Below are 25428 nucleotides of genomic sequence, written 5' to 3' on the forward strand. Positions count from 1 at the left end.
ACAAAACCAACACAGCTTGGATCTAAGGCTAGGAAAATTGCTAGGAAATAGAAAGCAGCAGTAAAGGCTGCAGGGAGACTATAAGATGCATAGATGCATGTGGCAAGAAATTTATAGAGAGGCATATAATAGAAAATGAAAGGTCAAGAGAAAAAAATCAAGGTGAGAATCTTAGAGAATTAAGACATTTACAAGCAGTATATATGGAAAAATCAAGAAAGCATACACACAGGCCCAGGCAAGACACATATCCAGAAAAAGCCCAAAAAGCATTAAGCCTTCACAACTTAGTAATCCCAAATTCATAACATGTCCAACTAATCAATGAAGGTCTTCCCTAGGAATTAAGCCACTACAAAAAGACAAGGGGAAGTGGCTGGGATTTTTTTTGCCAAATGCATAGTTTTATTTTACTATTTTATTTAAATATATATATATATATATATATATATATATATATATTTAGATATATTTAGATATATATATTATTTTACTATTTTACTTATTTTATTGCATGCAATAAAAATAAGGCATGCAAAAAAAGCATAACTTACACAGTGATGTCTGTCAATTATATCTCAATAAAACTGGAGAGGGAAAAGCCAGGAAAACATGGTTCATTTGAAGAAATAAAATTAAATGGTAAAAACTTTCCTGAAGAAACACAAGAAGTACACATACTACATAAAGAATTTAACACAAGTGCCTTAAATATGTTCAAAGAGCCAAAGGAAACCATGAACAAAGATCTAAAGAGAATCGAGAAAACAGTACATGAAAAAAAAAAAACAACAGATACTATAAAATGGAACCAAAAAGAAATTCTTAAGTTGAAAAACACAATAACTGAATTGAAAAATTCCCTAGAGAGATTTAATAGTGAACTCCAACAGGTAGAAGAAAGAATTAGATAACTCGAAAATAGGTCATTTGAAATTATCGAGCCAGAGAAGGAGAAAAAAATTGAAGAAAAGTGAACAGAGCCTAAAGAACTTAATGACACCATCAAATGGACCAAAATATGTACTATGGGAGTCCCAGAAGGTAAGGAGAGAAAAGGCAGACACTATTTGAAGAAAAATGGCCAAAAATTTCCTAAATTTGAGGGGAAAAAAAACATAGACCTATAACTCTAAGTAACTCAACAAACTCCAAACAGGATAAATACAAAGACACTCACACCAAGACACATTATAATCAAACCACAGAAAACCAGAGAGGAAATCATGAAAGCAGCAAGAAGAAAACAACCTACTACATAAAACAGATCCTCAATAAGATTATCAGTGGATTTCTCAGCAGAAATCTAGCCAGCCAGACACCGTGCAATGATAAATTTAAAATGCTGAAAGGGGCGAAAAAGTGTCAATTAAGAATTCAGTATCTGGCAAACTGTGTTATTTAAAAATGAAAGGGAAATTAAGACATTCCTAGATAAACAAAAGCTAATATAATAGATAATAGAGTTCATTACCACTAGACCTCCCACTCCCAAGAAATACTAATGGGAGTACATCAAGCAGAAATGAAAGGACAACAGATAACTCATGGCCATACAAAAACATACAGTTTTCTGGTAAACACATGGACAAAAATAAAAACCAATAATATTGTAATTTTGGCTTATAACCTTTTTATTTATCAATAGGTCTTAAAAGAAATGTCTAAAGAATAAGTACAAATCTATGTTAATAGGTACACAACATAACAAAGGTATCATTTATGACACCAATAACATAGACTAGGAACAGAGGTTTGTTTTTTTTTAAGTGGAATATTTATATGCAATGGAGTTTAAATTGGTACTAACCTAAAACAGATTGTTATAACTTTAGGATATTATATGTAATCTTCATTCTACCAACAACAAAAAAAAATCTACAGACTATTTACAAAAGTAAATGAGAAGGAAAGTAAAACACATCACTACAAAAATATCAACTAACAACAGTAATGGAGGAAATAATAGGCAAAAATGCTACAAGACAAACACAAAACAGAATAAAAAGTTCTTCCCTATCACAAATGGATTAAGCTTTTCAATTAAGAGACATAGACTGTCAGCATTTGGAATTTCAAAAAAAAAAAAAAGATCAAACTATATTTTGTCCATAAGAGACTCACTTTTGTGTGTGTGTGTGTGTGTGTGTGTGTGTGTGTTTTTAAGTTTATTTATTTACTTTGAGAGAGAAAGAGAGAGAGTGCATGTGGGAGGAACAGAAAGAGAGGAAGAGAGAGAATCCCAAGTAGGCTCTGCACTGTAAGCACAGAGCCCCATGTGGGGCTCAAAGTCAGATCCATGACCTGAGCAGAAATCAAGAGTTGGATGCTTAATTAACTGAGCCCCCCAGGCACCCCCATAGGAAACTCACTTTGGATCTAAGGACATACACAGCTGAAAAATATTCCATGTAAATACTAATGAAAAGAAAGCAAGAGTGGGTATACAAATGAGACAAAAAAAGACACTAAGTCAAAAATTGTTACAATAAATAGAGAAGATAAAATAAACAAACCAAAAGGATGTAACAATTATAAACATATATGGAACAACATCAAAGCTCAAAAGTACATGAAGCTATATTAACAGAATTAAAGAGAGAAATTAGACAGGTCTAAAATAATAGATTTCACTACCCCACCTTCAATAATGGATACAAAGAAGACCAATAAAGAAACTCAACATTACAACCAACAGCACCCTTAGCAGACATACACAAAACACTCCACCCAACAATAGCAGAATACACTTTTTACAAATGCACATGGAATATTCTTCATTACACAACATTTGTTAGAACACAGAACAAGTCAATGAATTTTTAAAGACTGAAATCATATAAAGTATCTTTTCAACCACAATGGAAAAAAAATAGAAATCAATACCAGAAGGAAAAGTTAGATTCACAAACTTGAGGAACCTAAATAATATGCTCTTGTTTGGGTCAAAGAAAAAATCGTAAGAGAAATTAGAAAAGCTCTTCAGACAAATGAAAATAAAACACAACATACTAAAACATGAAATGCAGCAATGTTAAGACAGAAATTTATAGCTATAAACACTTATATTTAAAAAAATTTAGGGGCAGTGTACCTGGGTGGCTCAGTTGGTTAAGCATCTGATTTCAGCTTGGGTCATGATCTCATGATTCATGAGTTCAAGCCCCATGTTGGGCTCTGTGCTGACAGCTTGGAGCCTGCAGCCTGCTTTGGATTCTGTGTCTGTCTGTCTGTCTGCCTGTCTCTCTCTCTCTCTCTCTCTCTCTCTTCCCCTCCCCCACTTGCGCGTGCGCTCTCTCTCTCTCTCTCTCTCTCAAATATAGAAACTTAAAAAAAATTTTTTTTTTAAGATCTAGGAGCACCTGGGTGGCTCAGCCAGTTAAATGTCTGACTCTTGGTTTCATCTCAGGTCATGATCTCACAGTTTCATGAGATCAAGCCCTGCAGCTGTGCTGGCAGCACAGAGACTGCTTAGAATTCTCTCTCTAGCCCTCTATCTCTGCCCCTCCCCTGCTCACGCTGTCTCTGTCTCTCTCAAAATAAATAATAAACTTTGGAAAGATCTAAAATCATCAATATAACTTTACACCTTAAGGTACTAAAAAAAAGAACAAATTAAACTCATAACTAGAAGAACAAAAAATAATAAAGATTAGAGATAAATGAAATAGAGAATAGAAAAACATTAAAGAAAAGTTAACAAAACCAAGAATGGATTCATTGAAAAGATCAACCAAATTTTCACACCTTTACCCAAGAAAAAAAAGAAAAGATTGATACTAAAATCAAAAGTGAATGTGGAAACACTACTCGTTTTACAGAAATAAAATTACATGCCACATAATAGACACCTAGACGGTATCCAATTGGATACCTAAATGGATTCGTAGAAATATATAACCCACAAAGACGGAGTCATGAAAATGTAACAAATATGAAAAGACCTATAACAAGTAAGGCAACTGAATTAGTAATCAAAAAAAAACCTCTCATAAGAAAAATACCAGAACCAGATGTCTTCACTGGTGAATTCTACCAAACATTTAAAGAATTACCACTGATCCCTCTCAAACTCTTTTAAAATAATGAATATGAGCAAACACTTCTTAATTCATTCTATGAGATCAGAATTACTCTAATACCAACACCAGACAAAAACACTATAAGGAAACTATAGACCAATATCCCTTATAAACACTGATGCAAATTACCAGCAAGCCAAGTTCAACAGCATATTAAAAGGATTATACAACATAATGCAGTAGGATTTATTCCTTGAATGTAAGAATCATTTGCATAATCAAAAATGGTGTCAAGGTAATATACTATGTTAACAAAATGAAGGATGAAAAACACATGATCATCTCAATTGATAGAGAAAAAAAGAATGACAAAATTCAACACTGCTCATGATAAAAACACTCAACAAACTAGGAACAGAAAGAAAACCCTGTAACATTATTGAGATCCATTTATGAAAAACCGCTAATATCATACTCAATGGTGAAAGACGGAAAGCTTTTCCTCCAATACTGGGATCAAGACAAGGATGCCTACTGTCACTATTTCTATTCAGTATAGTACTGTAAGTCCTAGCCAGAGCAATTTGGCAGGAAAAAGAAATACAAGGCATCCAAATTGGAAAAAATAAAATAAAATGATCTCTGTTCACAAATGAAATGATCTTATATGTAGAAAATCCTGAAGATTTTTCACAAACACAAATAAAGAAAGCCTGTTAGAACTGATAAGTGAATATGGTTAAGTTGCAGGATACAAAATCAACATGTAAAAATTTATACACTAAGAATGAACAATACAAAAAGGATATTAACAAAACAATCCCATTTACAATAGCATCAAAAAAATACAGAATACTCCTAAGCTGCAATGCAAAGGAGGCCCTGAAATAGGGAAAATAAAACTATCAAATGCCTCTGTCTTTCCTACTAAACTATGCTGCTATGTCACAGGTATTATAAATTAAGCATAAACAAAAGTTTTAACTATCTTATGAATTCTTCAGAAAGAATATCTTTTGCTTATCCAACCCCAAAGCAGACCAAAAAAAAAAAAAAAAAATCCCCTAGACTCACCAATGTCCTCTTCAGAAGAAACAAAGTCAATGGAAAGCATCATTTGAAAACAGCATCATCTTCCTTGTCTACTCTCCACCCTCAATCTCCCACAAATCTACCCAGCTAAAAACAAAAAAAAAAAAAGCACATAAGCCAGAAATTGTGTATAGGGCCCATATGCACAAACAACAAAGTCTGATCCTAAGATGTCTTAAGAGTTAGCAATTAAGCCTTTAAATACACAAATACACACACACACACACACACACACACACACACACACACACATACACACACACACATATCTATCTATCTATAGACACAGACATATATCTATATATAGATATATCTACAGATAGATATCTAGATACAGACATATATATCGTCTGTATCTATAGATAGATAGATAGATAGATAGATAGATAGATATCTACCTACATATATATAGAGAGGGGAGGGAGAGAGAGAGAGAAACAACCATTAATAACCTCTGAAAACTAAACTGTTCTTCACAGAAATATAAAGATGGAGAACATGGCAATTCAATTCTATTTTTACCAGAACCTTATCTTGACAAAGTAAACACATGTGTGAGAGTAACCTTTACACTCTCAGAAGCATTCACAAACAAATCCACAAATGCTATATTCAAGAAGGGCACAGCAGTGTTCAGGGCTGAGGATCCTGTCAGAGTCAACAGCAGCAATTACTGTTTTTAGATCTGTTTCAAAAAGTACAACCACCCTAAACTTGTGAAACTAGGAAAGATCAAAAAAGAAATCATATTTTACCCACTCATCCCTTCTCTCCAAAGAATGTCTGACTGGAGGTCCCCTTAAACAAAACAAAGGGAGAGCACATATTATATTAGTGAGTCTACTTCTAAAAAGGAATAATCAAGGTAGAATAGAAAGGAAGAATGATGGGTAATATAAAACATCATCGTGTTCAAAGAAGTTGTAAAAAAGACAGCAGAAGAAATAGAGAGCCTTATCTATCTATAGTCTCCTTTTGGGGCCACAGAAAGATGGGGGGAAAAAATGGAAGGGAGGGAGGAAACTCGAAGCTGTAGAAGATCATGAAGTTCTTAATGTTCCAGTAAATTAAGCTTCAAAAATTTTCCAGGACCATTACTTACTACTTAAAGGCACGTGCCTCTGTGACAAATATCCAATGAGAGTAAGGTTTCTTTGACCATATAACTACTCTCTGTTGTGAGTATACTTCCAAACCTGAGGACACATAAGGTTGTAGTGACAGAACATAAGCTAAATTTTAAACTTAATTTTGAATCCTCACTCTGCCTTTTGCTGGGTGGCAATTTTCAAGTTCCTTAACTTTCAAGAAACTATTATCCATATCCTTACCCATAATAATGGAAACAACAGAACTTTCTCCTCCTCTGGATATTAAACAAACACAAAAGACAATGAAAAAAAAAGTTACATGGAATTTTCAAACATTATTTTCCTTGCAACTAGGAGATAGGTGCAATCTACAGACTTCAAAATATCTGTAATAACTACCACAAGCAGGTGAGACTGGCCAGAAAGAAACAGGGGGAAGTGAAGAAAAGAAGCACAGAGAATTACAAAGGACTCAGTGTTAGAAGATTCCAAGCATCATAAGTGAAAACATACTTGAAAAGGTGAAGAGCACATCCTGAAGAACAAAAGCTATATCCTACGTTTGCAACAATGGGTGCAAGAAATGGTAGGAGCCAGGTGGTAGCAGAAGCTCTCCAGGACTTACAAAGGTTCAAAGAATCAGAAGAGATGAGACTATTCAAAACATTTCACAGCTGGAAAAAAAAAATCTCATGAATGAGCCATATTTATTGGAAACAGCCCTATCTCTGTTGCAGCAGAGATGGAGGGAGGCTCTGGGTTGTGAAGCCTGGAAAGCTATACTGAAAGCTTCCCCATACCACAATACATCTTGAAAAAACCTGGATTCAGAAAGTCCAGTGTACTCAGTGATGAGTAGTAAAAAAAAGAACTGGAGAAGCAATAAAAAAGGTATTCTACAGAAAAAATGTAAAACCATAAAACTTACCAACAGACAAGGAATACTCCCTAGAATGTTGCCACAGATCAAAATAGTATCCAAATATTTTCCAAAAATTTTTAAAACTTAACAAGGAAATCATCTCTATGAAAACCAAGGGGAAGGAAAAAGACTACTAAGTACAAACGGAAAAATTCAAGATAGATACGGTAAGAATCAAGAGGAAGGAAATAAAATATGGCTGGCAGAAATCAGAAAAGAAATTTTAGGGGAAGAAAAAAATCACAGAAATGAAAATAAATTTGAAATGAGCACAAAACAGAAAAGATACCTCAGAAAATAAAGGAAGGGGCAGAGGGTAGGGATTTAAAAAAGAAAAAAAAAAAAACTGAACTGAAGAAAGACTTAAGAAGAATTGGGGAGAAAAATGGCAGATTCTGAAAAATGGCAAATGAGATTCAACATATGTCTCTAAAATATTTTTAAAAGATAATAGAATGAAACAAATACTTAAAGACATGATTCAAGAAAATTTTCCTGAATACAAAGATACTTAAATGGATATAATGAAAGGACACACAAGGCAACCTATGTCACAAGGAAGCTGACCCAGAATTGTCAACCATCAGGCATAACTTAGTAAAACTGGACATAACGAATTTGGACTTTCAAAATAAGAAAAAATCTTTATGGCAGCTAGACAAAAAGAAAAAAAGCCAAGTCACCTATCAGATGTAAACGCATTAATCTTGCCTGATAGTTCTTTACAATAATAGCCAATCTCATAAACCAGGAGAGTAAATCTTCCAAATACTTAAAATGCATAAGCAAATAAAGTATGAACCAAGGATTTCATATCCAGCTAGGTATTCCTTCAAGTACAAAGCCCACAAACTAATAGTTTTGTATACCTCAGAACTCAGGAACTATTGTCCCACTGAATCCAAGAGACAACTGGGCAAAAGAGCTGTCAAATTCATTTAACTGTAGAACTGAGATTAAAACAAATATAAAGATTAAAGGGATAAGCCAAAAGTAAATTTTATAATGTATGACAGTGTAAAAATGATACAACCAGCAAAAATTGGGGCAGTAAAGAAGAAGCAGTAAAAGATGGTGAGATATAATGTAATGTCACTGATTGCCTAGTGGCTGAAACTCAAAAGATATCATTCAAGTGTAATGAGAAAAGTAATATGTATAAGTTTATCTAACAATACAAAGGGAAACACTATTACACAATATGATTGACTAATATCAAGTACCAGAAGGGAAAGAGAGGTCAGAAAGGAAGAAAGATATAGGCTAAACAGCACTGCTCACTTTAGAAGTTTCTCTCAAACAAAAGAGAGGAGTAAAGGTATTTCATAAAGCTGTAATAAAAAAATTACTACTAGAAAAAAACAATTATAAATAACAAAAATAAAACATAAAGTATAAAAAGACCCCATAGTAAGACTCACAAAACTCTGAAAACAGAAACCATAAAATAATATGAAAGAACTCAAACAAAACATGTAAGCATAAACAGTAGGTCACATAATGAAAAAGACTTAAGGTAAACTATAAAAACAGAAAACATACAATGTAACAGAATTTATATCAAACATATCTATCATGTCAACAACAAGCTAAAATCCAAACTAAATAAGCTTAACTCACCAAATAAAACTTATTCAGATGAGGTCATAAAGTAAAAATCAATTCATCCTCAGCAAAGCAGAAATAGAGGGGAACTTCTTTAACTTGACACAGAACATCTACAAGAAACCTACAGCTAATATCATACTTAATGGTGAGAAACTAAATTTCCTATTAAGATCAGAAACATGGCAATAATGTCCCCTCTCATCAACATCGTACTGAAGTCCTAGATAATGCAGTAAGACAAGAAAATAAAATAGAAGGTATATGATGATTGGGAAAGAAGACATAAAACTGTCTTTTTTTTTTTTAACAGATAACATGATTGCCTTACAGCAAATCCAAACAAATATAAACAAACAAACAAACAAAAAACTCTTAAACCAAATGATTAAAGTAAGGGGGGGCCTGTGTGGCTCAGTCGGTTAAGCATCCAACTTCGGCTCAGGTCATAATCTCACAGTTCATGAGTTTGAGCCCCTCATTGGGCTCTGTGCTGACAGCTCAGGGCCTGGAGCCTGCTTGGGATTCTGTCTCCCTGTCTCTCTGCTCCTCCTCAGCTTGCACTATGTCTGTCTGTCTCTCCCTCTCTCTCTCAAAAAAAAAAATAAATAAACATTTAAAAAAACCCAAAAACCTTTAAAGTAAGGTTGCAAGATACAAGGTTAATACAAAAGTCAATCACCACCCTACTACTAATAATAAACAAGTGGAATTTGAAATTTAAAACAGTATCATTTAAACTAACACCTGCAAAAATGAAATTAGGTATAAATTTAACAAAATATGTATAAGATCTATAACAGAAAAACTACAAAACTCTGGTGAATGAAATCAAAGAAGTAGGTAAATCAAGAAATATTCCGTGTTCATGGATAGGCATACTCAATGTTTTAAGATGTCAGTTCTTCCTAACATGATCTATGGATTCAATGAAATCTCAATTAAAATCACAAGCTAGTTTGTGAAAATCAAAAAACTGATTCTAAAGTTTACATGGAGAGGCCAAAGAACCAGAATAGCCAACACAATACTGAAGGAGATGAAAAAAATCAGAAGACAGACACTATCTGACTTTAAGACTTAGCATGATACTGATGAAAGCATGGATAGACAGATCAAAGGAACAGAATAAAGAGCCCAGACAGACCATTTAAATATAGTCAACTAATCTTTGACAGAAGAACAAAGGCAATACACTGGCAAAAAGTAGTATTTTCAAGAAATGATGCTGGAAAAACTGAAAATCAACTTTGCAAAAAAAAAAAAAATCTAGACATAGACCTTATACTTTCCACAAAAGTTAACTCAAATTGGACCATAAACCTAAATGTAAAATGCCAAACTACAAAACTCATAGAAGATAACATTTAGAGAAAATCTAGTTGACCTTGAGTATGGTGATGACTTTTGAATATAACACCAAAGTCACAATCCACCAAAGAAATAATTGATAAGCTAGACTTCGTTAAAATTTAAAACTTCTGCTCTGTGAAAGACAATGTAAAAGGGATGAGAAAACAAGTCATACACTGGAAGAAAATATTGTGAAAGACATGTCTGATAAAGGATTGTTATCCAAAATATACAAAGAACTCTTAAAACTTGACAGTAAGAAACAAACCAACCTGACTAAAAAATGGGCAAAAGACCTGAGCAGACACTTCACCAAAGAAGATTCACAGATGGCAAATAAGCCTATGCAAAGAATGCTCCATATCATAAGTCAAATTAAAATGAGGTATCACTACACATGATTGGAATAGCCAAAGCCCCAAACACTGACAACACCAAATATTGGTAGAGATATGGAATAATAGGAATTTTCACTTATTCCTGGAATGAATGCAAAAGGATATAACCACTTTGAAAGACAGTCTAGTATTTCCTTACAAAATTAAACATACTCTTACCTTACAATCCAGCAACTGCACTCCTCAGTATAAACCCAAATGAATTGAAATCTTACATTCACACAAAAATCAGCACATGGATATTTACAGCAGCTTTATCCAACATCGCCAAAACTTGGAAGCAACCAAGATGTCCTTCAATAGATGAATATATAAATGAACTATGGTGCATCCACATAATGGATTATTAGTCATCACTAAAAGAAAATGTGATTTTCTTAAAGCCATGAAAAGACATGAAGAACTATCAATGCATATTACTAAATGGGAAAAAAAAAGCCAACTTGAAGAGGGTACTTACTATAAGATTCCAACTTTATGACATTCTGGAAAAGGTAAAACTATGAAGACAATAACAGAATCAGTGCTTACCAAGGGTTGAAGAAGGGAGGAAAGAATAGGTAGAGCACAGAGGATTTTTAGGGCAGTAAAAATGTATGATACTATAATGGTAGATACACTTTATCACACATTTGTCAAAACACATAGAATGTAGAAAACCAAAAATGGACCATAATGTAAACCATGGAGTTCTGTTGAAAATCACACACCAATGTAGGTTCATCAATTGTAATGAATATTCCACTCCACTATGGGATCCTGATAATGGAGCTGTGCTATAAGAAGACAGGAAGTATATGGGAAACTCTAACATTCACTCAATTTTCTGTGTACTTAAAACTGCTCTAAAAAAATCTATTTAAGGGGCACCTGGGTGGCTCAGTCTGTTGTGCGTCCGACTTCGGCTCAGGTCATGATCTCGCAGTTTGTGAGTTCGAGCCCCGCATCAGGCTCTGTGCTGACAGCTCAGAGCCTGGAGCCTGCTTCAGATTCTGTGTCTCCCTCTCTCTCTGACTCTCCCCGGCTTGTGCTCTCTCTGTGTCTCTCAAAAATGAATAAATGTAAAAAAAAATTTTTTTTAATCTATTTAAAAAAAAATTCAACCCATAAAGGGTTGTTTTGCTCAACTTGAAAATATTTGAAATTTTGAATGAAATAAGTTTCTAGGAAAATATAACCATTTACCAAATTCATACCAAAGATGTATTAATTGACTGACTGCCACATAAAAAAGAGAGAGAAAGAAAGGTGTCAAAAAGCTACCTGCTTAAATAGTGCCAAACCAGTTCCACTACAGTAGTCAATTATTTGCTCCAGAAGACAGAAAATAGAAACTATTTTTTATAAGAAGCAAATATAACATTTGATACCAAAACAAGTATACTATTCACTTACTACATTCAATTTAAAAATCATAAATCATTATCCAATATCAACTAAAAAGTGTAATATGATCAAGTGTCACTTAGGAAACAAAAACATATTTTAATATCATACATTTATTATTATAATTAATTATATTGGTCACACTTAATAAAGAAACACAAGATACAAGGCTAGGAATAACACAAAGATACCTCCTACCACCAATACATTTAGTTAACACTGTACTGGAGGTACTAGCCAAAGATCTAATAATTGTCAGAAAAGAAACTGAAGACCCTGTTAAAAAATGGAAAACAGAAGGTAAATAATGGCTATTTGCAAATAAAATGACTGTATACCTGTAAATTCAAGAAAATGGTGGGAAATACTGCTACAAATAATCAGATCTTACTTAATCAGTAGCAATAAAAAAAATATGTATCCAAATTAAATACCAGTAAGATTTATATATAGAAAACTTTAAAATGTAACTGATGGACAAAAAATAAGACCTGAACAAATGGAAAGATATACTATGATCTAGAAAAGGAAGACTCAACACCATAAAGATGTCAGTTCTCAAAAATGTATACTTTTATCATGATCCCAATAAAAAATACCCACTTTTTTTTCAACTACACAAGTTTGATTCTAAAGCTAAGATGGAAGGGGCACCCGGGTGGCTCAGTTGGTTGAGCGTCCGACTTTGGCTTGGGTCGTAATCTCATGGTTTGTGGGTTCGAGCCCCACATCAGGCTCTGTGCTGACAGCTCAGAGCCTGGAGCCTGTTTCGGATTCTGTGTGTGTGTGTGTGTGTGTGTGTGTGTGTGTGTGTGTGTGTGTCTCTGCCCCTCCCCTGCTTGTGCTCTTTCTCTCTCAAAAATAAGCATTAAAAAAACTTTAAGTTAAGATGGAAAAACAAAAAAATACAACCAAGGAAATTGGAGGGGAGTAGGAAACTATCAGATATTAACACATGAATAAAGACATAATAATTAATAGATTAATTAAATGAAGAACAATGAACAGAGATAGACCAATGAATTTATGTAAAAAGTCCAAAACTAGATCCAAATACAAATGGTAATTTACCATATGATAAAGGTAGAATTTCAAATCAGTAACAAGTAGACTGTGCAATAAATGGTATTAGAATTGGGTAACTATCTGGAGGAAAAAAATGGATCAGTAATTTATACCACAGCAGAATATATCCAAATGGATGAAAGAATAAATTTTTTTAAGCCTTAAAATTAAAAGAATGCATGAGAAAACTCCTTTGTAACTTCAGAAGACCCTCCTAACTATGGTTCTAAAGCCAATAGTCACAAAAGAAAGATTTGATGGACAGATCTGACCACAGGAAATCAAAAACTTACACATGGAAGGGGGAAAAAAACATAAGTAAAGTAAAATACAAATGAAAAAAATGGAAGGAAATTTGTAATGCATATCACAGCAAAAAGGTTAACCCTTTTATTATATGAAGAGCCCCTAGAAATCAATTAAGAAAGATGACCAGGACTCTAGTATATTGCTAATTATGATGTAAATTGGTACAACCCTAAGGAAAAGCACTAGTACTAACTACTCAATATTTAAAATGCATACACTCAGGGTGCCTGGGTGGCTCAGTCATTTAGGTGTCTGACTTTGGCTCAGGTCATCATCTCATGGTTTGTGAGTTTGAGCCCCACATCAGGCTCTGCAGTGGCAGTACAGAGTCTGTTTAGGATTCTCTCTCTTTCTCTGTCTCTCCCAAATAAAAAATTTTTTAAAAATAAAATAAGTGCATATAATCTTAACCAGTTCCACTCTGGGAACGCACCCTAGAGATGTACATTTACATGTAGGAAAATATGTATATATAAGATTATTCATGGGGCGCCTGGGTGGCTCAGTCGGTTGAGCGTCCGACTTCGGCTCAGGTCATGATCTCGTTGTCCGTGAGTTTGAGCCCCACGGCGGGCTCTATGCTGACCGCTCAGAGCCTGGAGCCTGTTTCAGATTCTGTGTCTCCCTCTCTCTCTGACCCTCCCCCGTTCATGCTCTGTCTCTCTCTGTCTCAAAAATAAACGTTAAAAAAATTAAAAAAAAAAGATTATTCATTTTAGCATCATTTGTAATAATACTAAATGACGACATGCAAATAGACACTTATCTATTTATATGGCATTGAGTAAATAAATTCTGGTGTATCCAGTCAATACTATGAAGCTGTTAAAAAAGAATGAGGCCAGGGCGTGTGGCTGGCTCTGTTGGAAGAACATGCACCTCTTGGTCTTTGGGTGTCAGGGTCCTAAGTTCAAGCCCCAAGCTGGATGTAGAAATTACTTAAAAACTTTTTTTTAATTAAAAAAAAAAAAAGAATGAGGCCACTCTCTGTGAACTGATATATGAGGATTTTCAAGATAAACTGTTAAGTGAAATAAAGCAAGGTGTGCATAGAATCCACAATTTGGCATGAAAGGTGAATAATAGCATATTCTATATTTGATTTATATGCTTAAAATTTTAGGAGGTGTATACAAGAAAATAAAATGGTTAAATACTGAGAAGTGGGAGAATTTGATGGATGGAGAATAAGGATGGGAAGGAAATTATTCAATAAATATGTTTTTGTATGCTTCTGAGCCATCTGACTACAAGGCATATTCAAAAAATTAAAGTTAAAAGTGAACACAATATATTCCACAGAGCTGTGAAAATATTAGAAAGACGAGTCCCTAACACAAAGAAGATGCTCAATAAATGTTAAGTTCTCCTGCTGTTAGCAGGATAAGGATAATACTACAAAGCATAGTAATGACAAGCTCAAAACCAAAGCAAGAGGGCCATGAAATGATGTTGGACTCTCGACATCCCATATGGAAACCCAGTGAGGCCTAGGAGTTGGAAAACACTTCTTTTTTTCCAACCCTGTGTTTCTTGGCTCTCTGGGCCATTTCAGAGATCCAGTCTCCAGCACCTTCAGTTTCTCATAATTCATTAGCCACTTCCTTCTCATTAAAGTGACAGGGTGCCTGGGTGTCTCAGTCAGTTTAACATCTGACTTCAGCTCAGGTCATGATCTCGTGGTCCAAGAGTTCAAGCCCTACGTTGGGCTCTGTGCTAACAGCTCAGAGCCTGGAGCCTGCTTTGGGATTCTGTGTCTCCCTCTCTCTCTGCCCTACCCTACACTCTGTGTCTCTCTCTCTTCCTCAAAAGTAAACATTAAAAAAGATCTTTTTAATAAAAAGTAAATAAATAAAATGAGCTCATGTCCCCCTATATTTAGAAACAAACTTTCCTGGGGGTGCCTGGGTGACTCAGTCAGTTAAGCATCCAACTTTGGCTCAGGTCACGATCTCACAGCTCATGAGTTCGAGTCCCGGGTTGGAGCTAGAGCACGCTTCAGATTCTGTAACTCTTGCATCTCTCTCTGCCTCTCCCCCACTCATGCTTGCTCGCTCTCTCTCAAAAAAAAAAAATTTTTTTTTAAATAAAAAAGAAGCATGCAGTCAATGTTAGTCACTATTATTAAAAAAAAAAAAAAAAAAAAAAAAAAAAACTTTCCTTCATCCTACTAGGCCATCTAGTACTATTTCCATTTGACACCAAAATCTTTAATTGAAAAAAGAAATGCAGGATGCCTGCGTGGCTCAATCAGTTAAGCATCTGACTCTTGGTCGTGACATCAAACCCGCATCAGGCTCCACACTGAACGTGGAAACTGCTTGGGGTTCTCTCTCTCTCTCTCTCTCTCTCTCTCTCTCTCTCTCTCTGCCCCTCCCTCCACTCTTGCTCATGCTCTTTCTCTCTCTCTCAAAAAACAAAACAAAACAAAACAAATGCAAGCACCACAGGACAGGAAACCTCCTTTTTCTCCATCTTCCTCTTCCAACTTCCTTAAAATTTGGCTTTCATTTTGAAGACTTGACTAAACTTGCTCTTCATGATTCCCCTCTTGACATGAGGACAACCTGTTCTCAGCCAGTCCTTATCCAATTTTAATCTTTCTACATGGTGATGCTGTTTCCAGTCCACTTCTTAAAGTTCCTTCCTTAATTTCAGCAATACCATATTCTTCACTGATACAAGTACTTGTTATCAATTAAGGGCTAGACACTGTGTTCCAATAACCTCATACAGCTGTGGTGACAATTCATGGGTTGATACTCACAAATGTTTAGAAAAGTGGTTCAATCACCATGATCATTGTTACTATCAGCATACTTATAGCATCATTTATTTAGAAGACAAGAGGATAACCAATCAGACTCAGGGAGATGAAGATCTACACCTAAGTCCTCAGCCCACAGATGAGAGTCAAACAGAAAAGCAATGGGCCCATAACAAAATGCTAACTTTTAAGGTAAAAGAAGGATCCCTGATAAAGGGAGAATCACATATCAAAGAAGTAGTTCACTAATGACAGCAATAATGATGATGACAATGATGATGATAATACAGTGTCTACTGTACTATTATTATTGAAGCACTTGCTAGGTATGATACGCATTTTTTAATATATTGTCTCATTTAACCACATATAACCTCCTGAGGTATGTATTGCTATCCCCATTATACAGATGAGGATATTGAGATTTACTCCAAAGCACATGGAAGTTTCAAGATGACTGAGTACTCAGCAGAGTTGAATGCAACAAGTAAGTCCAGCTTAACAGGCCTAAAAAGTATACAACATGATCTGCCAACATGAAGGTCACCATGAAAGCGATTTCAGTGAAGTGCACAGGAAGATGCTGAATTGCAAGCCACTAAAACGTGAACAAGATGCAGGAAATAAAGACAGCCCTACCATCCTTTAAGGAGGTGAACTACAAACAGAAGGACAAATTGGCCTACAGGGTGGGGGGCTAGGGGTTGTGTCAGTTATTGGTTTGGGATCTGGGGTGCCACTGGGTTGAGCTGGGTTTGGTGGAGTTGGGTTTTTTTGGGGGGAGGGGTGTTTGCTTGTTTGTTTGTTTTTAAGTAGGCTTTATGCCCAGTGCAAAGGCCAATGCAGAGCCTGAACTAATGACCCTGAGGTCAACACCTGAGAAGAGATCAAGAATCATAAACTTAACCCACTTAACCTAATGAACCACCTCAGGGTGGTGTTTTGATTAGAGGGTGGTGTTTTGTAGGCTTATTGCACTCTCCAGATCTTCCATCTCGGTCTTCTCTCAGTCCTCTTTGCTGGTTCAAAGACCTAACATCAACCTCCCACAGATATCCATACCTGTTATTTCAAGTCTCACTTTGCATGATAGGGACTCAAGGTTTGAGACTATTGCTGGGTTCCAGGCTAGCCCTTCCAAGTGGCCTAGTAACATGCGCCTGGTTGTCCCACCTTCACCTCAAAATCAAAATGCTCAAACCTGAAGCCAGCACTGAAACCCACGAGTCTGTTCCTTTTCCATCTTCCCCAATTTCTGTCACTGTTCTTTATATATTGTAGGTGTTCAACAAATACTAAGTAAATCATTTCTAAACCTTGTTCCCTCAAAAATACACTGAGCCCAATGTGGTTAGTGGAGCTAAAGGTATACAATTCTTTTTCAAGATATGGCATGTGAGCTCTGACAACTTTTAAAAGATTACATCATTACCTGAACCCAAGTCTTTCCTTCTTTATTATAAATGGACACTAAGGAACAATATCAATACAAAGAGGTTAATAAAATATTCAAAAATAGTCACTGGAAACCCTATGTCCCATATACATTTAACATCATTCCCAAGAAATCTGACCCCATATGCTAAATATTTTACATCTTATCAGAAATGGAATCCTCTTTTTTGCTGATACACAATTAAGAAAGAATTCCAATCATACAGCTAAAATAGAATCAAATATTCATCTCAGTATATCCACGAAAGTATAAATGCTACAATTTATAACAATATAATACATTATCAGAAGTTTCTGTTTATGGTGATATATTAAGATATTTTCATGAAATGTATTTAAACACCCCAAGAAAGCTTACATGGTAAAAGCACCTCACTATTTTTTATTTCTCCTAACTAAATATAAAGAAAGGCATACAATTCAGATCCTTTAAAATCCACATACAAATCATCCACCAAAAAAGAAAAACAAAAAAAATTGAGATTAAGGTAGCTTAACAAAACTGGTACAACAAACAAGGTGTTTCAGCATTTTTTTAAGTTTATTTATTTTGAGAAACAGGGCGAGAACATGAACAGGGAAGGGGCAGAAAGAGAGGGAGAGAAAGAATCCCAAGCAGGTTCCCTGCTGTCAGCACAGAGCCTGACACAGGGCTTGATCTCATGAACCATGAGATCATGACCTAAACTGAAATCCAGAGTCAGAAGCTTAACCAACTGAGCCACCCAGGGGCCCCAAGTTGTTTCAGTATTAAGCCATATTGGAGCCTGAAGCAAAAGGATACCAGCAATACTAACCTTGTGTCTATTTAAAATTTTAATATTTTGGGGGCGCCTGGGTGGCGCAGTCGGTTAGGTGTCCGACTTCAGCCAAGTCACGATCTCGCGGTCCGTGAGTTCGAGCCCCGCGTCGGGCTCTGGGCTGATGGCTCTGAGCCTGGAGCCTGTTTCCGATTCTGTGTCTCCCTCTCTCTCTGCCCCTCCCCCAATTCATGCTCTGTCTCTCTCTGTCCCAAAAATAAATAAACGTTGGAAAAAAAAATTTAAAAAAATAAAATAAAATTTTAATATTTTGTTCATCATGGGCTTTGGTCATAATTTTGATTTTTTAAAATATTCTTTATCTTGACCACTAATAATAAACTTTTGGTACATTCTTAAAGTTGGTGCCTGACTCTAGTCCTGGCTCTTGATACATGATTTAAGGGGGGGGGGGGGGGAAGAGCAAAGAGTACTAACATATTGTATTTCCTGCTTAGGATACAAAAATGATCTACTTATATAGCCCTTGTACCTTTGCATTAAATTGCCATTTAAAGACATCCATCCCTCTCCTAATTGCTGGTCCTGCCATTTTACACAGTACAAGTTCTCACTTCTAGGAGCTTATAATAAAAAAGGAACATCACTAGTAGAAGCAAACACACAAAGAACACGTAGTCAGAAAAACAAAAATGCACAGAGATATATGTCTTAAAAAAAAATTCTCTTTTTTTTAATATGAAATTTATTGTCAAATTGGTTTCCATGCAATACCCAGTGCTCATCCCAACAGGTGCCCTCCTAAATGCCCACCATCCACTTTCTCCTCCCTCCCACCCCCCATCAACCTTCAGTTTGTTCTCAGTTTTCAAGAGTCTCTTATGCTTTGGCTCCCTCCCTCTCTAACTTCTTTTTCCTTCCCCTCCCCCCTGGGCTTCTGTTAAGTTTCTCAGGATCCACATAAGAGTGAAAACATATGGTATCTGTCTTTCTCTGTATGACTTATTTCACTTAGCATAACACTCTCCAGTTCCATCCACGTTGCTACAAAAGGCCATATTTCATTCTTTCTCATTGCCACGTAGTATTCCATTGTGTATATAAACCACAGTTTCTTTATCCATTCATCAGTTGATAGGCATTTATGCTCTTTCCATAATTTGGCTATTGTTGAAAGTGCTACTATAAACATTGGGGTACAAGTGCCCCCATGCATCAGCGCTCCTGTATCCCTGGGGTAAATTCCTAGCAGTGCTATTGCTGGGTCATAAGATAGATCTATTTTTAATTATTTGAGGAACCTCCAGACTGTTTTCCAGAGCGGCTGCACCAGTTTGCATTCCCACCAACAGTGCAAGAGGGTTCCCGTTTCTCCACATCCTCTCCAGCATCTATAGTCTCCTGATTTGTTCATTTTGGCCACTCTGACTGGCGTGAGGTGATATCTGAGTGTGGTTTTGATTTGTATTTCCCTGATGAGGAGTGACGTTGAGCATCTTTTCATGTACCTCTTGGCCATGTGGATATCTTCTTTAGAAAAGTGTCTATTCTTGTCTTCTGCCCATTTCTTCACTGGATTATTTGTTTTTCAGGTGTGGAGTTTGGTGAGTTCTTTATAGATTTTGGATACTAGCCCTTTGTCTGATATGTCATTTGCAAATACCTTTTCCCATTCCATCGGCTGCCTTTTAGTTTTGTTGATTGTCTCCTTTGCAGTGCAGAAACTTTTTATCTTGATGAGGTCCCAATAGTTCATTTTTGCTTTTAATTCCCTTGCCTTTGGGGATGTGTCAAGTAAGAAATTGCTGTGGCTGAGGTCAGAGAGGTTTTTTCCTGCTTTCTCCTCTAGGGTTTTGATGGTTTCCTGTCTCACATTCAGGTGCTTTATCCATTTTGAGCTTATTTTTGTGAATAGTGTAAGAAAGTGGTCTAGTTTCATTCTTCTGCATGCTGCTGTCCAGTTCTCCCAGCACCATTTGTTAAAGAGACTGTCTTTTTTCCATTGGATACTCTTTCCTGCTTTGTCAAAGATTAGTTGGCCATCCAATTCTGGGTTCTCTACTCTATTCCGCTGGTCTATATGTCTGTTTTTTACGTGACACAAATTTACATTATCCAAAAACAATCTGGAAGGTATAATGTTAAATACAAAAAGCAAGAGCCATTTTTCAAAAGCAGGTTTGAAATAAATTCTTTTTATTAAAAAACAAGAATTCAAATACGAAAATGCAATTTTTCACAGAGTATTTTTGGAAATAAAGTCACTGTTATAATTATCCAAAGCCAACAGCTGTAAAATTGTATGGAAAAGACTAGAAAAGAGAAGACACAAAGAAACTAATTCAGAGCTATAAACAACCACTTAAAATTTGAGGGCAATTAATAGAGTACAAAAGAGAATAATTAAATAGCCACTAAAAGCCAGACAAACTATGGCTTTCATGAATCATGCAGTCATAGAAACAGGTTTTGAAAATGTCCGCTACTACATCTGAGATCACCGAGTAGTAACTTTCAAAGAAGGAAGCTAAAGAGGGAACCAAATAATAAACAGATTTCTGTGGTGAAAAGCAGTTCCTAAGCACGCAGACTCAGAGATTCAGGGGTAGAAAATAAACCTGCTCTTCAATGAACTACCTGTTAGGCCAGGTAACAAATGGGGAGCTAAATCTCTCAAAACCCTAAAGGAAGCTCGGGATGAAAATTAACTACCTTCTGCTTGTTGACTTTATAAACATGCAGGGAGAAAGGGGGACAAAAGATTGCTTTGAAAAGAAGCTGCAAAATCAAATATCTCAAATTATGCTCTCCTTACAGAGCTCATTTTGGCTCACTAAAATACTGTGTTTACTCCTGCCTCCAATTTACTTTTCCCTGCTCCCACTAATTTATCAGAAATCATTTTATCCACAGACACAGGCAAGGCTTCACAGGTCCGGTAACAGAGAAGGGTCAAGTCCTAAAGGATTCAATACAGGACAGGACCCAAAACCATTCCTACTGAGCTATATAATGCTGAGCCTTACATTTGAATACAGTCCACCTGAGGCTGTGGGCATTCACACTATTTCAAAGGAAACAATGAAGTCAAGAAACATCTCAAACTCAGAATTACCCTACTTCTCACCCTAGTTTACCCCTTCCTGCCATGTTACCACCTGGCAGCAGTATTCCTCAAGCCTTGACTGTTCATCAGATGAGAATTACAAAAACAGATTTTTCACCTCCATATAAAGAAGAGGTTTCCAAAATTAGAACTGTCCAGAAATAGGATTATGCTCCCTACTTAGGTGGTGAATTCTCTGATACTAAAAGAGTTCAAGCACTGTCAAGAGTAATGACTCGTCAGAGTTCAACTGCAGAAAACTATACCAAGAGATTCAGTACTGTTCCTGCTAACAGTTCCTGCTACAATTCTAGGAGGAAAGAAACATTCACACGATGTATTTAAAAACCAACAAGAGCAACAACAAAAGATCTTTTCCCTAAACTAGAGGATGCATTTTAAATATTTTAATTTAAAAGGTTCCCTCCTGGGTGCCTGGGTGGCTCAGTCAGTTAAGCTCATGATGTCAAGGTTCAGATGCCAAGTTCTGTTCCTGAGTTCTAGCTCAGAGCCTACAACCTGCTTTGGATCTTGTGTCTCCCTCTCTCTCTGCCCCTCTCCCGTTCCTGCTTGCTCTCCCTCTCTCTCTCTCTTTCTCTCAAAAAAAAAATAATAATAATAAACATTAAAAAAAATCTAAAAACAAAAGCTATAAATAAATAAATAAATAAATAAATAAATAAATGGTTCCCTCCTAGGATAGATATAGCATAAAAGTAAATTTAAGAAGAGGCTATTTGTTTTATTTTTTTAATGTTTATTTATTTATTTTTTTATTATATGAAATTTATTGTCAAATTGGTTTCCATACAACACCCAGTGCTCATCCCAAAAGGTGCCCTCCTCAATACCCATCACCCACCCTCTCCTCCCTCCCACCCCCCATCAACCCTCAGTTAATGTTTATTTTTGAGAGACAGAACAGTCTTAACCATAAGAGACTCTTAAATACAGAGAACTGAGGGTTGATAGGCGGTGGGGGGGGGGGGGGGAGGAAGAAATGGGTGATGGGCACTGAGGAGGGCACTTGTTGGGATGAGCATTGGGTGTTGTATGTAGTGATGAATCAAGGGAATCTACCCCAAAACCCAAGAGCACACTGTATATATACTGTATAGCTAACTTGACAATAAATTACAATAAAATATGAAATATCGAAATAAAATAAAGAAGAGGCAACAGGATTATGTCAACACAAGACTTCCTATGGGGTACCTGGGTGGCTGAGTCAGTTGAGTGTCTCACTCTTGATTTCAGCTCAGGTCATGATCTCACAGCCACAATGCTATGAAGCTTGAAATCAACCACAGAAAAAAGTCTGGAAAACCTCCAAAACCATGGAGGTTAAAGAACACCCTACTAAAGAATGAGTGGGTCAACCAGGCAATTAGAGAAGAAATTTAAAAATATATGGAAACAAGCGAAAATGAAAATACAACAATCCAAACGCTTTGGGATGCAGCACAGGCAGTCCTGAGAGGAAAATACATTGCAATCCAGGCCTATCTCAAGAAACAAGAAAAATCCCAAATACAAAATCTAACAGCACACCTAAAGGAAATAGAAGCAGAACAGCAACGACAGCCTAAACCCAGCAGAAGAAGAGAAATAGTAAAGATCAGAGCAGAAATAAACAATATAGAATCTAAAAAAAACTGTAGAGCAGATCAACGAAACCAAGAGTTGGTTTTTTGAAAAAATAAACAAAATTGATAAACCCCTAGCCAGGCTTCTCAAAAAGAAAAGGGAGATGACCCAAAGAGATAAAATCATGAATGAAAATGGAATTATTACAACCAATCCCTCAGAGATACAAGCAATTATCAGGGAATACTATGAAAAATTATATGCCAACAAACTGGACAACCTGGAAGAAATGGACAAATTCCTAAACACCCACACGCTTCCAAAACTCAATCAGGAGGAAATAGACAGCTTGAACAGACCCAAACCCAGCGAAGAAATTGAATCAGTCATCAAAAATCTCCCAAGAAATAAGAGTCCAGGACCAGATGGCTTCCCAGGGGAGTTCTACCAGACGTTTAAAGCAGACATAAAACTTATCCTTCTCAAGCTATTCCAAAAAAATAGAAAGGGAAGGAAAACTTCCAGACTCGTTCTATGAAGCCAGTATTACTTTGATTCCCAAACCAGACAGAGACCCAGCAAAAAAAGAGAACTACAGGCCAATATCCCTGATGAATATGGATGCAAAAATTCTCAATAAGATACTAGCAAATCGAATTCAACAGCATATAAAAAGAATTATTCACAATGATCAAGTGGGATTCATTCCTGGGCTGCAGGGCTGGTTCAATACTCGCAAATCAATCAACGTGAGACATCACATTAATAAAAGAAAAGATAAGAACCATATGATCCTGTCAATCGATGCACAAAAGGCCTTTGACAAAGTTCAGCAACCTTTCTTAATAAAACACCCTGAAGAAAGCTGGGATAGAAGGAACATACTTAAACATCATAAAAGCCATTTATGAAAAGCCCACAGCTAACATCATGCTCAACGGGGAAAAACTCAGACCTTTTTCCCTGAGATCAGTAACACGACAGGGATGTCCACTCTCACCGCTGTTGTTTAACATAGTGCTGGAAGTTCTAGCATCAGCAATCAGACAACAAAAGGAAATCAAACGCATCAAAATTGGCAAAGATGAAGTCAAGCTTTCACTTTTTGCAGATGACATGACATTATACATGGAAAATCCGATAGACTCCACCAAAAGTCTGCTAGAACTGATACAGGAATTTAGAAAAGTTGCAGGATACAAAATCAATGTACAGAAATCAGTTGCATTCTTATACACTAATAATGAAGCAACAGAAAGACAAATAAAGAAACTGATCCCATTCACAATTGCACCAAGAAGCATAAAATACCTAGGGATAAATCTAACCAAAGATGTAAAAGATCTGTATGCTGAAAACTATAGAAAGCTTATGAAGGTAATTGAAGAAGATAGAAAGAAATGGAAAGATATTCCATGCTCATGGATTGGAAGACTAAATATTGTCAAAATGTCAATACTACCCAAAGCTATCTCCACATTCAATGCAATCGCAATCAAAATTGCACCAGCATTCTTCTCGAAACTAGAACAAGCCATCCTAAAATTCATATGGAACCACAAAAGGCCCCAAATAGCCAACGTAATTTTGAAGAAGAAGACCAAAGCAGGAGGCATCACAATCCCACACTTTAGCCTCTACTACAAAGCTGTCATCATCAAGACAGCATAGTATTGGCACAAAACAGACACATAGACCAATGGAATAGAATAGAAACCCCAGAATTGGACCCACAAATGTATGGCCAACTAATCTTTGATAAAGTAGGAAAGAACATCCAAAGGAAAAAAAGACACTCTCTTTAACATATGGTGCTGGGAAAACTGGACAGCAACATGCAGAAGATTGAAACTAGACCACTTTCTCACACCATTCACAAAAATAAACTCAAAATGGATAAAGGACCTGAATGTGAGACAAGAAACCATCGAAACCCTAGAGAAGAAAGCAGGAAAAGACCTCTCTGACCTCAGCCACAGCAATTTCTTACTTGACACATCCGCAAAGGCAAGGGAATTAAAAGCAAAAATGAATTACTGGGACCTTATGAAGATAAAAAGCTTCTGCACAGCAAAGGAAACAACCAACAACTAAAAGGCAACCGACGGAATGGGAAAAGACATTTGCAAATGACATATGGGACAAAGGGCTAGTATCCAAAATCTGTAAGGAGCTCACCAAACTCCACACCCGAAAAACAAATAACCCAGTGAAGAAATGGGCAGAAAACATGAATAGACACTTCTCTCAAGAAGACATCCGGATGGCCAACAGGCACATGACAAGATGCTCAATGTCGCTCCTCATCAGGGAAATACAAATCAAAACCACACTCAGATATCACCTCACGCCAGTCAGAGTGGCCAAAATGAACAAATCAGGAGACTATAGATGCTGGCGAGGATGTGGAGAAATGGGAACCCTCTTGCACTGTTGGTGGGAATGCAAACTGGTGCAGCCGCTCTGGAAAACAGTGTGGAGGTTCCTCAAAAAATTAAAAATAGACCTA

At 36.2% G+C, this 25428-nt stretch overlaps 1 protein-coding gene across 13 annotated transcripts in view; it reads right to left on the bottom strand.

Moving 5' to 3' along the window:
- The window catches only part of LDLRAD4 (low density lipoprotein receptor class A domain containing 4), a 441951-nt gene that overhangs the window by 307041 nt on the left and 109482 nt on the right, over positions 1 to 25428 (bottom strand). Inside the window, exon 3 of one of the 13 annotated variants that reach the window (XM_045457536.1) lies at positions 5097 to 5201. The exons of the other annotated variants lie outside the window; for them this stretch is intronic. The gene's annotated coding sequence lies outside the window, so the exon portion shown is untranslated. The remainder of the gene's footprint in view (positions 1 to 5096; positions 5202 to 25428) is intronic. 13 annotated transcript variants of the gene reach the window in all.

The sequence above is a fragment of the Leopardus geoffroyi genome, chromosome D3, assembly GCF_018350155.1.
Source record: "Leopardus geoffroyi isolate Oge1 chromosome D3, O.geoffroyi_Oge1_pat1.0, whole genome shotgun sequence".
NCBI lineage: Eukaryota > Metazoa > Chordata > Mammalia > Carnivora > Felidae > Leopardus > Leopardus geoffroyi.